The following is a 15,228-nucleotide window of genomic DNA, read 5'->3' on the forward strand; positions in this document are numbered from 1 at the left end:
AGCAGGAATCCACAGGGCCAACACATGGTTTGAGTTACAAACTGATGGCTTGAAAAACATGTCTGGCCCATCTGTGTGCATGCACAAAATCCCAAAAAGAGGGGGAAATTGAAGAGAGTAGATTGTGGTATTACCATGCCCCCATTAGGGGGTGCTTGCTCCCCTTCCCCCCGGCAAGTGCACACACCCTCTAGCCAAAAAAAAAAAAAGAAAGAAAAAAGTGCCCTCTACTTGAATAATTCTTGCCACCTACAGAAAGTATTGGATAGTTCAGTAAACTGAAATGTTATAGATCTCCAAGATCTAATGTAACTAAAACACCAACAAATAAATAGGGTGTTAAGTAATGTTTATTGTGTGCTCTTCTCTTATGTGGGGGAATATATATGGCTCTAAATACATACACTATCTCTTAGAGAGTATGCAAGAAATATCGGATTGTCAGAGTCATGATGTATACTTTTCTATACAAAAATGCATCATGACTTTTCTGACAACTCAACAGTATACTCTTGGGTGACTTTTGAAATTTATATTAGGTGCATGTATTACCTTTTCTGCAAGAGAGTAAAAATTTTAAAAATAAAATTTGATATGACAGAAATTCTATTTTCCACCCAATTATGTTATGAACGAAATTATTAAGAAAAATGTTTATCTACATAAGGGTAGCCACCAAAATTTGACAGTGGTTATCTTTCAAAGATGGTATTTGGGAAAAATATCCCCCTTTTTAGTCTATTTGAAGTTTCTATTTTTATAAGTAATATCTTACTTGCACATTATAATGAAAGTGGAAAATAAAATTATTGCAAAATTGCTGCATATAAAAGACAAAATTATGTCTGGCTTCATGACAAAGCAGTAATGCACTGCTCCAGCAAAGCTAGATCCCAGGGCCAGTTGGTGGTGTGGTGGTTAAGGGGCTAGATCCCAAATGGCCATCTCAACAGTTTGAGTCCTGGACCTGGCAGCTTGAAAAACATACAGGACACGTGTGTGTGCAAGCCCAAAATCCAGACAGGAGAATAAAGGAGAAGGGACTATAGCATGACCATCCCCCCCCCCAGGGGGTGATTCCTCACTTTCCCTGTCTCACTCTCTCTGTCTCTCTCCAGTGAACAGACATACCCTATAGGAAAACTAACTAACTAACTAATTAATTAATTTACATTTATTTTTAAAAGGGAGAAAGAAGCTTTAAAACACATGGCAACCACAGTTTGAATCCCCTGCCCAGTCAGTCAGTCTGAAACACACTGGGTACACATATATGCCCAAAATTCTATGGGCTGGAGGACTGGAGGGAAGGGATCACAGCATGACCAGACCCTGTGAGACTCTGTGGAGAATACCTCTCTCTCTCTCTCTCTCCCCTTCTCTCACTGTCACTTGTTGAAATGTTCTCTTGTGTTTTTTAACTGATTTCTCCCCATTCCGCTCAGTTAAAAAACACAAGAGAGCATGTCAATAAGTAGAGTAAGTTTTGAACTGTATACCACAGAAGAGTACGAATGTTCATAACAAATATATACTTCCAAAAAACCAGTAGGTTCTTTCAGGTGTGCACAACACAGTATGGTATTAAATACTGGTGATGGGGGATGAATGTGCTTATATAATTAATTTGATATATGTATACTGTATACATGCTTTAAAAAACATACTGTACCTCATAAAGACATAAAATGATTAAATGTAAACAAGAAATTACAATAAGAAAGAAAAGTCACACATACCAGAAAATCATCCCCCTCATTAAAATAAATAAATAAAAAGTCAAGGAACAAAAGAAAAACAGGGGAAACTGAGAAAGAGGCTGTCACAGAAAAGCATCGCACGTTTCCATACATCGCTTCCTAATAGCTGCCCAGTTTGAAGCTAAAACTATTTTCTATTATTTATCCATTAAATATATTGAGTGTCCCATTTTTTAATATAAATACACTTTACAAGGCATAGCCTTTTGTCTATTTAGATATCCTCAAACACAAAGCATAGCCTTTTGTCTATTTAGATATCCTCAAACCTCCCAGAGCCCTAAGACTTGAGAGCCCTCTCTTCAGAATATTCTCAGTCCATGATCATCTAGGATATAGAGTAACTAGCATTGGGACCAGAAGATGGCATAATGGTTACTTCAGTTGACTCCCACATGGCTGGCTGCACTTTGTGCTTTTTAACCATAATCTCTGTACAAATGTCTAAGAACTAGCTCCTATAAGGAAGGAACTGTCTTGTGTTTGGCTTCCCAGTTAGAGATGGCCAAGGTTGACTAATAAATAGCTTGAAGTCACAATATCATAAATACTTTACTAGGGAAATTATTTAAAAGGTACTACTAGGGGCCAGCAGATGGTATAACAGTTATGATGTTGGACTCCCACATGGTTGACTGTGGTGCGAGTCCCAACCCCGGTGGCTTGAAACTCATGCCAGGCACATGTCCGTGTGTGCCCAAGATCCTGGGAAGAAAATGGAGGAGAAGGGATTGAGGCATGGCATCCTTCCCCCTGGGGAGGGTGGTTTATCACTTTCTCTATGTCTCTGTCTCTCTGTCTCTCTCTCTCTCTCTAGCAAGGGAATGTGCCCTACAGCAAAAAAATCTCTTTTAAAAAAATCTTCAAGTAGAAATGTGTGAAAGAAGATTCCAGAAAGAGAGACCAACATGTTTAAAGTTAAGAAGATGTGAAAGTTGATGCACACTGAAGGAATAGCATAATTTGCTAGAGATAGAGCATAGACACCTGGAGGTCGGGGGCGAGGTAGGGCAAGAGGTAAAGGGAACAGGAGGAAAAGAGCCAAGAAAGCAGGGTAAAGACCTACACTGGGTAGAATGCAGCATGCCTTGTACAGCCATGACCCCAGGCTTCACCTGAGCTGGGTTTTAGGCTTACATGATATACTGATAAGGTCAGGAGGAATTCTATTTGTACAAGGATACCCTCAGGCAATGAAGAGGCCGGCCTGATGTCTGTCCCAGATACGGGTTCCCTGTCCCTGGTCATAATTTGCCATTGAGAGAAGCTGAAGAGCTGGTTTTAAAAGATAGTGTTGGCACAGAGGTCCAAGCAGACCTGGGTCTATGCCAAGGACATAAAGAACACCAAATGAGGGAGGGTGGACATTCTCTTCACTTCTTCATGTGAAAAGCACCTTACTCCGCTATACTGAGAACTCTAGAAAATGAAATAGTATATTGATATTTTAAAGATTTGCAACATTAGCAACCTAAAAAGAGAGTTCCCTTGACACAAACAGCAGTATCTTCATGGAGTGGGAATATCACCAGCTATGGTAGGGTGTAGCCCCAAACCTACAGTGGCTTTGTGGGAAACACATCCACAAGAGTACTGAGGAGAAAAAACTTTAGATGAGAAGTGATAAGGTTACCTGAGACCCCAGCTGAGACTCAAAAACTGAATAATTAGATATGCATTTAGGAGTGTGGAGGAATGCTAAAGGCCTTTGACATGCAGAACAGGGTTGAGCCAATACAATTAGAGTTCATAGAAATGCACACTGGAGCAGAGAAAAGCCATCACAGCTGAAGTCACCTGAAACCAATGGCCTGACCACAAGTGTGAAGTGAAGACATCCTAGAGCCCTCAGCCTCCAGCAGAGTCTGACCAACCAGAGAATAACTGCCCAACTGGAACATATAATAATGAGAAATAATAAAAGTTTGTTGTTTTATTTACTTTGAATTTTTTAAAAATTATTTATTTTTAAATTTATTATTATTTTCTAATTTGACCAGAGACAGAGAGAGAAAGGGACAGTGGGAAAGCAAGCTGCCAAGTCCAGGACTTGAACCATGGTCAACCATGTGGGAGTCCAGTGTCTTAATCATCATGCCACCTGCTGGCCCCATTTTTAATTTTTTTAGAATTTATCATAGACCATGTGCAGGCACATGTGTGAGAGAGACAGGCATTCCTAAGAGGATCTGGTCATGCCACAATCCCCTTCCTCCAGGCCTCTAGTTTATTGGATCCTGGGTACTTGCTCATGTGCGCCACATGTTTCTCAGGCTAACCAGGCTGGGGAATCAAACTGGGGTCACCATGTAGGATTCAGCTTCTCTTGAGCAGAGCATTACCATGGCACCTTGGAGCCAGTACTGTATGTTGTTTTAAAGCACTAAGTGTTGAAATGGTTTGACACACAGTGAAAACTAATAGATAAATCCCCCCAAATGAGAATTGGTTGGAAAATCTGCTTAAGCGTGTAAGACAGCTTGGTCAAGGTCCCCAAATGAAGGGAGCATAAACTTGAGTGAGCAAGGCTATTTTGGGAAAGTATAGTGGATCTGTACTATGTCAATATCACTGACTTGAAACTAGAATTCTAAAGAGTTCCAGGTTAGCAGGTATCATGAAACATCTTGACATCATTTAGAAGACGGAAGTATAACAGTAGTCATTTTCTCTTTGATTCAGATGGTTGGAATGGGAGCACAGGACACTGTTGCAGCTTGTGCTTTTGTCACTTACTTGCTGACCCACCTGGTTTGTGTGTTACACCAGCAGGGTCTATCGCTCTTTCAGTTCTGTCTGATCCTTCTCCATCTTCCCTCATACCTGGGCCAAGTGTGTACATTTGGGACACCCCCATTATCAAAGTTAGAGGGTTAAAAGTTGTGAGAGGCTAACAAGAATTCTAGTTCATCTTTCTGCATTTCAGCTCAGCCTCAGAGGTTCCAGCTCATTCTCGTTTTTTCTACTTCATATTTATGTTTCTGTCTTGACTGTCTGCTCTCAGCATTCAGGGTCCAGAACCAATAGCCATGTATAGACTTGCTTTGTTTTGTTTTTTAAAGATTTATTTTAATTTTTTAAATAATTATTTAATCTAACTTTATTTATTTTATTTTATTTTGACCAGAGAGAGGGAAAGTGAGAAAGCAAGCTGCCAGGTCTGGGGCAGAAACCACAGTCAGCCATGTGAGAGTCCAGTGCTCTTAACCACCATACCATCTGCCAGCCTCATATATTTTTAAATGGCTCCCAAAATTGGATAGGTGGGAGATACAACAGCCCTAAATACACTTTTTAACCAGCTCAAGCTCCCACAATTGGATAGGTCAAATCCTTGAAAGAAATATATAATAATGTATGATATGAAAGTTAAACATATTATACATGAATTGTACATAATATAAAATGATATATAAAATATACAACATAGTCTGCTTTCCTTTTTTAAAGAATTATTTTATTTAACTTTATTTATTTATTTATTTATTTATTTATTTATTTATTTAAATTTGACCAGAGAGAGATGGGTGGAGGTGAGAAAACAAGCCACCCAGTCTGGAATTCGAACAACAGTCGACCACGTGGGAATCCAACAACATAACTGCTACACAATCTACTGGTCATAGTTTTTGTGTCATGGATATTTCTGACTATTCTAATACTTAATGTGGACATAAGCAATGGCTACAAAAAAGTAGATTTATCCCATGAACAGCTAGGTGCTCTATACATTCAAAATGTGCCATTCACATTGCAGTCTATGCCACAGATCATTCCTGACTCCTCATATGCACTATGTGAATACAAGTGATGGCATCATGACAGTAGACTTATCTCATGTATGGTATAGTGAACTGTGCGCTCAAATACCATTCAAATCAGAGTCTATGGTCTATATTTCATTGAACTCTTCATATTCTTTTAAAAAATAATTTATCTATTTCATTTCACTTGTTATTACCATTTATTTTTTTAATTTGACCAGAGAGAGCGAGAAAAGGAAAGTGAGAAAGCAAGTTGCCAGGTCCAGTACTTCAACTGCAGTCTGCCATGTGGGAGTTCAGTGCCTTAACCATCACGCCACCTGCCAGTCATGAACTCTTCACATTCTTAATGAGGAAAAAAACAATAGTCTAATCAAAGAATGCTTATTACATTGAAGATTGGATATCCTGCACACCCAAGATACATCATTCACATCGTAATCTATAGCATGCATTTTTCTTTCTCTTTGAATTCCTGATAAAGATGGAAGTATTGGTCACATGAAAGTAGATGTATACCATCTATATTTGAGTGCACATTACAAATGAATGGGTGCCATTAAATTCTAGTTTGTTTCATAGCTATTTCTGGACCTCTCACATGACAAATAGAGATGGAATAAAGAACACACAACTGAAGAATTCTCCCAAATATAGTCGAGTACTTAGAAGTCATACTCGTATCACAATCTACCCCATTTCTAGATGCCTCCATGCTCGAGGTGAAGGTAAGTAATGCTTACAAGAAAGTAGAGGTATTCCATGTACTTTTGAGTGCCCTTCATAATTCATTGAGCGTCATTTGGACTACCATCTTCACTATAGGTCTTTCTGGAATTCTCATATGGCCAGTATAGAAGAATGTGATGACTACATGAAGGCAGACTTCAGACATGTAGGTTTTGGTGGACTGCACACTAAAGAGTTGTCATTCACATCAATGTCTGTGCCTTGGGGATTAGATTGATTATATACTCAATATGTTTAATAGCCACATTATAGAATTATTCCAAGTACAAATGGGTGGTTTGTCTAGTTAGGGTTAGAGTTAGGGTTAGGTTAGGGTTAGGGTAAGGGCATGGTAAGGGCAAGAATATCTTACTCAATGTTATGGCTCATTCTGGAATTATCTGCTCATTATGTAGGTAAGTTACTGCCACATGAAAGTACATTTTTCTCATGTATATTTAGATGAACAGACAACTGAAAGGGTAACCATGACATCCTTCTTTCATAGAACGTTCTGGATTTTTTTATTGGCTGAATGTGTAGGTAATTGAAGGCAACATGAAAAGTAGAATTGCTCCTGGGACCAGCAGATGGCATAATGGTTATGTCACTGGACTCTCATGTAGTCGACCATGGTTTGAGTCCCGGCCCTGGCGATTTAAAACTCAAACTGGGCATGTGTGCATATGTGTCCAAAGTCCTGAGAGGAAAATAGAGGAGAAGGAATTGCAGTGTGGCCATCACCCCTGGGGGGTGAGTTTTTGCTTTCTATCTCTCTCTGTCTCTTGGTAAGTGCACATACCCTATAGCAAAAATATCCCACTTAAAAAAAAAAAAGTAGAATTGTTACATTCACAATTGAGTATACTTCATAATTCAAGGGGTGTCATTTATAGTATAGTTTATGCCATAAATATTTATGGATACCTAAATGTTCAATGTGAAATTATGTCATGGCTTCATGAAAGCCAGTTATTCAATGTTTATTAGGGTATGCTGTATAAATAAAGGAATACAATTAATATTCTAGTTTATTCCATTTAACTTTATGAATTTGTCATATTATCAGTGTGAAAGCAAGTAACGACAATTAATTCTGTTTATTACATGGATGATTTAAGACATTACACACTCGAGTTCCATTCTTATCACAGTCTGTGCCATGAATATGCTAAGACTATGTATATGATTAATTTAAAATGTTAGTGATAGGGCTGACAGCTGCCGTGGTGATTAAGGGCACTGGACTCCCACATGGCCTACCGCAATTCAAGTCCCAGACCTGGTGGCTTGCTTTCTAACTCCCTCTCTCTCTTTCTCTCTCTCCCTGTCCCTCTCTGGTCAAATTAAAAGAAAGGAAAAAAGAAAGAAAGAGAAAGGAAACAAGAAAGAAAGAATCTTAAAAATAAGGGGGGGTGGCTAGTGATGACCATGTAAGAGTGGATTTCCTCTACATACTCTTTTTTTCTTTTAGAGGCTTTTACCTTAGGATGTGTGTACTTGCCAGAGAGAGAGAGAGACAGAGACAGTGAGAGCAAAAGTGAAAAACCATCCCTCAGGGTGGATGGCCATGCCACAACCCCTTCTCCTCCATTCTATTCTTGGGATCTTGGGAACACATGCACACACATCCAGTATGAGTTTCAAGCCACAAGGTCTGGGACTTGAACCATGGTCAACTATGTGGGAGTCCAGGGAAATAACTGCTACACTGTCTGCTGGCCCCTCATCCACATACCCTTGAGGTCACTATGTATACTCAATGGATATCATTCACATCATATCCTAAGCCATAATCCCTTCTCCTCCATTCTCTTCAGGATTTTGGGCACACACACATACACACACACACACACACACACACACACTTGGTATGAATTTTAAGCCACCAACCAGGTCTGAGACTCGAACCACAGTCGACTATGTGGGAGTCTAGCAATGTAATCATTAGGCCATCTCCTGGTCCCTCAATGGGTGACATTTAAATGACAGCCTACACTATAGAGCTTTTGAGACACCTCATATGTTTCATGTGGAAGTGATAGCTATATGGAATTAGACTCATTCCATTTGCAGATGGGCATGCTACATAACTCATGATGTGCCAGTTACTTTCTGTCTATACTATGAATCTATGGGGATTCCTCATATGCTCAATGTGAAGGTAAGTTACGAACACTTAAAAGCAGATTATTCCATGTATGCTGTAGTATACTACACAACTGAAGTTCTGCCATTCACAATCTTTTCTGTTCCATGAATTCCTGGACTTCCTTCGTTTTCACTGTGGAGGTAAGTAGTGGCCATAATAAACTAGATTTATTCTGTGAATTGTTTATTGTTTTCCACACTCATTATTACCATTCATATCACATTCTACCCATGAATTTTTCTGTATACTTCATATGTTAATGTAGAGATAATTGTTGTACACAGAAAAGCAGACCTACTTTCTGTAGAGTTGCATGTAGTGCACACCCAAAAAATGTTATTCACATCCTATTCACTGCCATGAATCTTTCTGGACTCCAGATGTGATGAACGTGGACGAAAGTGATGCCATATGAATGGAGACTGATTCCATGTGCAATGTGCCCCACACATTCAAGGAGCATCATTTATGCCCCAGGCTATTGTATGGAGCTTCTAGATCTCTCATATGCTCAGTGTGGAAGTAAGTGATAGGCAAATGAAAATCACTTTACTCTATGTTTGCACTAACCAAACCCCAAATAATAGTTTGGAGGCTCCCTCCTGTCAGCTCACTGTAGTTGCTTTTCCTCCTCTCTAACCTGACATTAGTTCAAGTTTCCACTCCATTGTCAGGTTAGTAAAGTGATTTTTATTTGGCCGACTGCAGTTTGAGTCCTGGACCTGGTGACTTGTTTCTCTTTTTCTCTCTCTCTGCCTGTCTCTCTCTCTCTCTCTCTCACTCTGTCCCTCTCTGGTCAAAGTAAAATAGATAGTTAGATAGATAGATAGATAGATAGATAGATAGATAGATAGATAGATACATAAAGTTCAATAAAAAAAAAGTAAGTATGTTCAACGTATGAACAAACCACATGATGTAAGAAACATTAAGAGGGAATTAGGGGAACTGAGGCTTAGAACAGGACTCTTATCATCAGAGGACCTAGGGCACCAAAATCTAATAGTCTACTTTAATTTCTCTTTTCCCAGGACTATCAGAAATATTCCATCTTTTAAAAATATTATACTCCCTTGAAAAATTCCCAATGTTCTGTGTTTTTGTTTTCTTTTTTAGATTTTTTTCATAGGGCATATATGCTCACCAGAGACAATGAGAGGGAAAGTGAGAAATCACTACCAGGGTATAGTCACACCAAAATCCCTTTTCCATTCTCCTCTCAGGATTTTGGGCATGCACACACACACATGCCCAGTATGTTTCAACCTGCCAAATACGGGACTCAAACCACAGTCAGCCATGTGGGAATATAGCACCCTAACCACCACACCACCTTCTGGCCCCTGCAGTGTTCGTTTTAATCTGAAGCAAATATAATAATAATTTATTAAGCATTTGCCACATGTTAGTCACACTATGTTTACTGATTTCAGTGACACTTTAAGTTAAATACTAGTCATATTCCTTTTTTTTTTCCAAATTAATGGTTGTCTTTTATTATTATCTTTTTAACTTTATCTATCTATCTATCTATCTATCTATCTATCTATTTATTTATTTTAATGCGACCACAGAAGGACAGAGTGAGCGGGAGAGAGATAGTAAGAAAACAAGCCTCCAGGCCTGAGACTCGAACCATGGTCAGCCATTTGGGAGTCCAGCGCCCTTAACCACCACACTACCTACCAGCCTCCTTTTATTATTACCGTTAAAATATCATATAGTGGCCTTAGAAATCATCTAGCTTGTTATTGTAGTTGGAAGACTCGTAGATCTTACTTATTAGCTACTGAACTGTACCCTTCTCAGAGACATAGACCATCCAAGAATATTCTTATATCCTTATTTTTAACTGTCTTAGCTTGCTGTATCAAACCAGTTAAATTTGAAAAAAGTTCAATGTTGTTGCCTTCAAGAATCAACTCATCTTTCTGAGCTTGAGGTACCAAACAAGCTGCACCTGGTCACATTTGAACCCTCTAGATGTATTTTTCACCTAAGAAAGTTCGGATTTGAACAAGAGACCCATTCTCCTGAATAATGATGTTGATGGGGAAATGACCATACACAGATTTCATCTTGTAACAGAAGCCCAGTGTAACACCCTTGATCATGTTCTGGACATGACTACAGATAGTGCCAACTATAGCCAGTTACTTTCTGTTTCCCCACCATTTGTCAACCCACAGCCTTTTCTTTTCCTTTCAAGGAGACTGAGCTCTACATTGATGTGATTGATGTCCCTCCACAGTTCCTCTGGGGTCCTGCACAACAACCGTGTGTCCCTTCAGACATTTTTCTGGAATGTCAGTCCGATTGCTAAAAATGGTCTTCATCTTCACAGTAGATGCAGCAGAGAGGATATCACATTTTTTAAAATGAGGAAACTCAGGGTCAGCAGATGGCATAGTGGTTATGCATCTGGACTCCCACATGGACAACTGCAGTTCAAGTCTCACACCCAGTGACTTGAAAATTACACCAGGCACATGTGCATGTGTGCCCAAGACCCTGGGAGAAGAGTAGAGGAGAAGGGATTGTGGCATGTCCACTCACCCTGGGGGATGATTTCTCACTTTCCCTCTCACTGTCTCTCTCTGTCTTCCTCTGGAAATTGCATGCATCCTACGGCAAAAACTGGTCATACCGCTGCTAAGTAATAATGTCAAGATATAAATTCAACTCAATCTGAAACTTGAATTTATGGCATGCTATCTTGTTAATACCTTTTAAAAATATTTATTATTTAATTCCACTTGTTATCATTATTATTTTGAATTTGACGAGAGAGAGAAATGGAAAGTGAGAAAGCAAGCCACCAGGTCCAGGACTCAAGCCATAGCCAGCCATGTGGGAGTCCCAAGCCCCAACCACCACACCACCTATCAGCTTGTTAACACCTTTCTAAACTATGCTGCCACTTTACTAGTGCTCTTTTGAGCAAAGAAATTTAGCTGCTCCATAAATACCAAATTCTGAAAAAACAGAAAGTACATTGAAGGAAAATGTAAGCTAAAAGATCTCAGGCAGAGATAGGCAACTGCCCAATGTATAAAGTGTTGTATTAATTAATTTACTTCAGTATCTGAGATTTTGTTCTATTCAAAGGACATGGAATCTAAGATTTAAAAAAAATCATAATTGTAGCCTACACTTGGATTTGTGCCTAATAAAAGTATGTGTGAAGCAAAGAAAGTTCATGCACTCCTTTTATGATTTACTGGTTATTCAGAGGGAGCCCAACCATATTGGGAAAGCGAATTGCTACAGAGATGAAAAGAGATGTCTCTAGAGGAAGTTATTGTATTATAGTAGTGTTTTGTTCCTGCTGGGTCTGAGCGTTCAAGCAGATCCTGAGAAATGGAGCAAGACCTCTCTCAAAGCACCATTATATGAATTAACAAATAAATCATTGAAAAGTAAAAGTAAACTAAATTCAAAATCCCAGGAAAAGAAATCAATACTCTAGAATAATGGCTCTATAGCTCAATTAGGCTGACAATGATTCTTGAAGTTCTAGCTTTTAGGCCACTCAAATTTATCTATCAATGCATTATTGAATTGCTGACAAATTAAAGAGACATAGTCTCCATACACAAGCTGCTGTTTATAAACACCAGATGTTTCTAGAATAACAACTTCTACCAAGAAGCCTTAATTTTTGTCTTGCAGTTCAATAAAACCTAAGAATTCCAATAGTGGGAACATACCTCAAAGCTAAAGTATTCCTGAACTTGCCGGAGAACCACAAGTATCCTTATATTAAAAGTTTGTGGATAAAGAAATCTAAGAATATTGAAGTCTTTTTAAATAATAGGAAGATAACACATTTGATTAATTTTTTGGAGGGCCTATGTTTAATTTAAAAGATCTCTGCATAAAATAAACACATTGATGTAAAGGTTTTTTTCCTCCCTTTGCTTTTATTTCAGAAAGTTATTTATTTATTTTTATTTATTTATTCATTTTCATTTGACCAGAGAGGAACAGAGTGAAAGCGAGAATGAGAGAGGGAAAGCAAGTCTTCTGGTCTGGGACTCAAACCAGGGTTGGTCATGTGGGAGTCCAGAACCCATAACCACCATTCCCCCTCCTTTGGGTTTTTTGTTGTTTTTTTTTTTACTTTCACTATTTCCCCGTTGCTATGTGTGAGTGGGAGGGAGGGGGTATGTACATATCCTATTCTACACATTTTATTCTCCAAGAATAAAAATATTAATAATATCATTTAATGAACAACTATTTATCCTACCTTTACAAAATATATTTAATGTCCTGTTTAAGGAAGCTAGCAACACATGCTGAGAAAATTCATTTTGTATGCTGTAATGATATACAGTGATTGAATGTAAACATAAAATAAAATTTAAAACGAGCTAGCAGCACTCTCAAAGTATGACTTCCTCAAACCTGCAGATGCCTATTGAGTCTTGGATTTACATTTATATTTGCTCTGTTCCTATGTCTCTGCCATGATTTTTTAGAACAGAAGCATATACCTTATTTTATTTTATTTTATTTTATTTTATTTTATTTTATTTTATTTTCTCCTCTTGGGATCTTGGGCACGCACGCACATACGCCCAGTGTGAGTTTAAACCACCGGGTCCGGGACTCTAACCGTGGTTGACTACATGGGAGTCCAGCGACATAGCCATTACGCTAACTGCTGGTCCCAAGCATATACCTTATTTTCACTTATAATCCAAAAGAGTCAATGTTCTTTAATTACCAGAGGGCACATGTGTTCATCAGAGAGAGATAGAGAGAGAACATAACCCCCAATAGGATGTGATCAGACCACAATCCTTTATCCTCCATTTCTCCATCCTCTTGGAATTTGGGGCATATACACGTATGTCCCTGGCATGTTTTTCAAGCCACTAGGGCTGCGATTCAAACTATGGTGGACCGCATGGGTTCCAGCTCACTTATATCCACTAGGCAATGAGGCTGGCTCCAAAAGAGGTGATTTTTTTTCACCAAAATTCCTCCAAAGATCTTGGTAATAATGCGACATTTGAACTTCTGCTTCTAGTGAAGATAGAGTAACAGACACTAGATTTACAGGAACAAAAATATGAAACAACAGTTTTGAGGACATTGACTATAGGACAATCTCTCTGAGAGGTAGGATACACACAAAGGGAGCCCTATAATTGCCCCAGAAAATTGATACAACCACACATAAAAAAGACAGGGTATCATGATTAAGTGGAGTTCATTTAAGCAAAGCAAAATTTAGTTGGTATTTAAAAATTGGTCAATGAAACTCTCAACAAACTGGGAATAAAAAGGAACCTCCTCAACCTAATAAAAGGCATTTTACATGAGATCAACTTACAGTTGATCTCATACCTAATAGTGAATGACTAAATGCTTTCCCCCTATAATCATGGACAAGGCAAGAATATCCACTCTCACCGATTCTATTCAAAATTGTACTGAAGGTTGTAGCCAGTTTAACAGAGTAAGAAAAAAAAATGAAAGATGTCCATATTGGAAGAGAAGAATAAAACTGTTTTTCTTCATACATGGCTTGCCTGTCTATGTAAAAAATCTTATGGGATCTACAAGAAAGGTACGAGAGGGTCTGAGGAAGGACATTTGGGGGAGGGATAGGGAGGCAAAGAATTAATGACACAAAGAGGTGTGGTATTATCTGGAAGATATTTTGTAGTTTTATCAACTGTGTTAGGGAGAAATGTTCACCTGTTGAAATATCCATTTTGTAAGACAAATAATATGATTGAATGTATGGAAAAAAATCAAATGAAAAATATTTTTTAAAATTTAGTTTAATAAAGTTGTAGGATACAACTCAAAATACAATAATTTTATTTTCTATATACTAGCACTAAAAAATGGAGATTGAAATGACAAATTGTGACAGTATCACTTACAGTGACATCAAAAACAGGGCTGGTCCCATAACTCAGTGATTAAGTGCTGTGCATTAAGAGCTGGATACCATTTGGCCAATTATGGTTTGAATCCGAGCCCCTGTCACCTGAAAAACATGCTGGGTACATGTGAGTGCATGCTCAAAACTCTAATGAGGAGAGATGGAGAAAAAGGGATTGCAGTATGACCATGCTATATTGGGGGTATTTTTTTTTCTCTCTCTCAAAAGCACATGCAACCTCTGGCAATAATTTAAATACATATATCCCTAAATATTTATATATATATAAATCTGAAAAAATATGTGTGATACCTGTACAATTAAAATCAGAAAACACTAATGAGAGAAATTTAAAAATAACTATATAAATTTTTATTTTCCAGAGGTTATCTGTGCTCACCAAAGAGAGACAAGGAGAGAGACAGACAGACAGGGAGAGAGAGAAGGAAAGTGAGAAAGCATTTCTCATGGGCATGGTCACGTTGCAATCCCTTCTCCTCCCTCCATTTCTCACTCTCTTCAGGATTTTTGGCATGCACTCACATAACCTGGCATGTTTTTCAAGCCACTATATCCAGGACTTGAATCACACAGTTGTCATATGGTGTCCAGTAACCTTAACTATCATGCCACCAGCTAGCTGGCCCAATAAATTTGAAAATAGACCATGTTCATGGATTGGAAAATTCAATATTGTGAAGATCGCAATTTGAAGCAAACCCAATTAAACTCCCAACATGATAATTGCAAAACTAAACAAGATGATTGTAAAATAATCCCAACATGATTATTTGTAAAGCTATACAAGATGATTCTAAAATTCATATGGATGGGCCGGCAGGTGGCATGGTAGTTAAGGCACTGCAATCTCACATGGCTGACTGCACTTCGAGTCCTGGACATGGTGGCTTTCTCTCT

This window comes from Tupaia chinensis, unplaced genomic scaffold (genome assembly GCF_000334495.1).
Source record: "Tupaia chinensis unplaced genomic scaffold, TupChi_1.0 Scaffold000600_1, whole genome shotgun sequence".
In the NCBI taxonomy this organism is placed as follows: domain Eukaryota; kingdom Metazoa; phylum Chordata; class Mammalia; order Scandentia; family Tupaiidae; genus Tupaia; species Tupaia belangeri.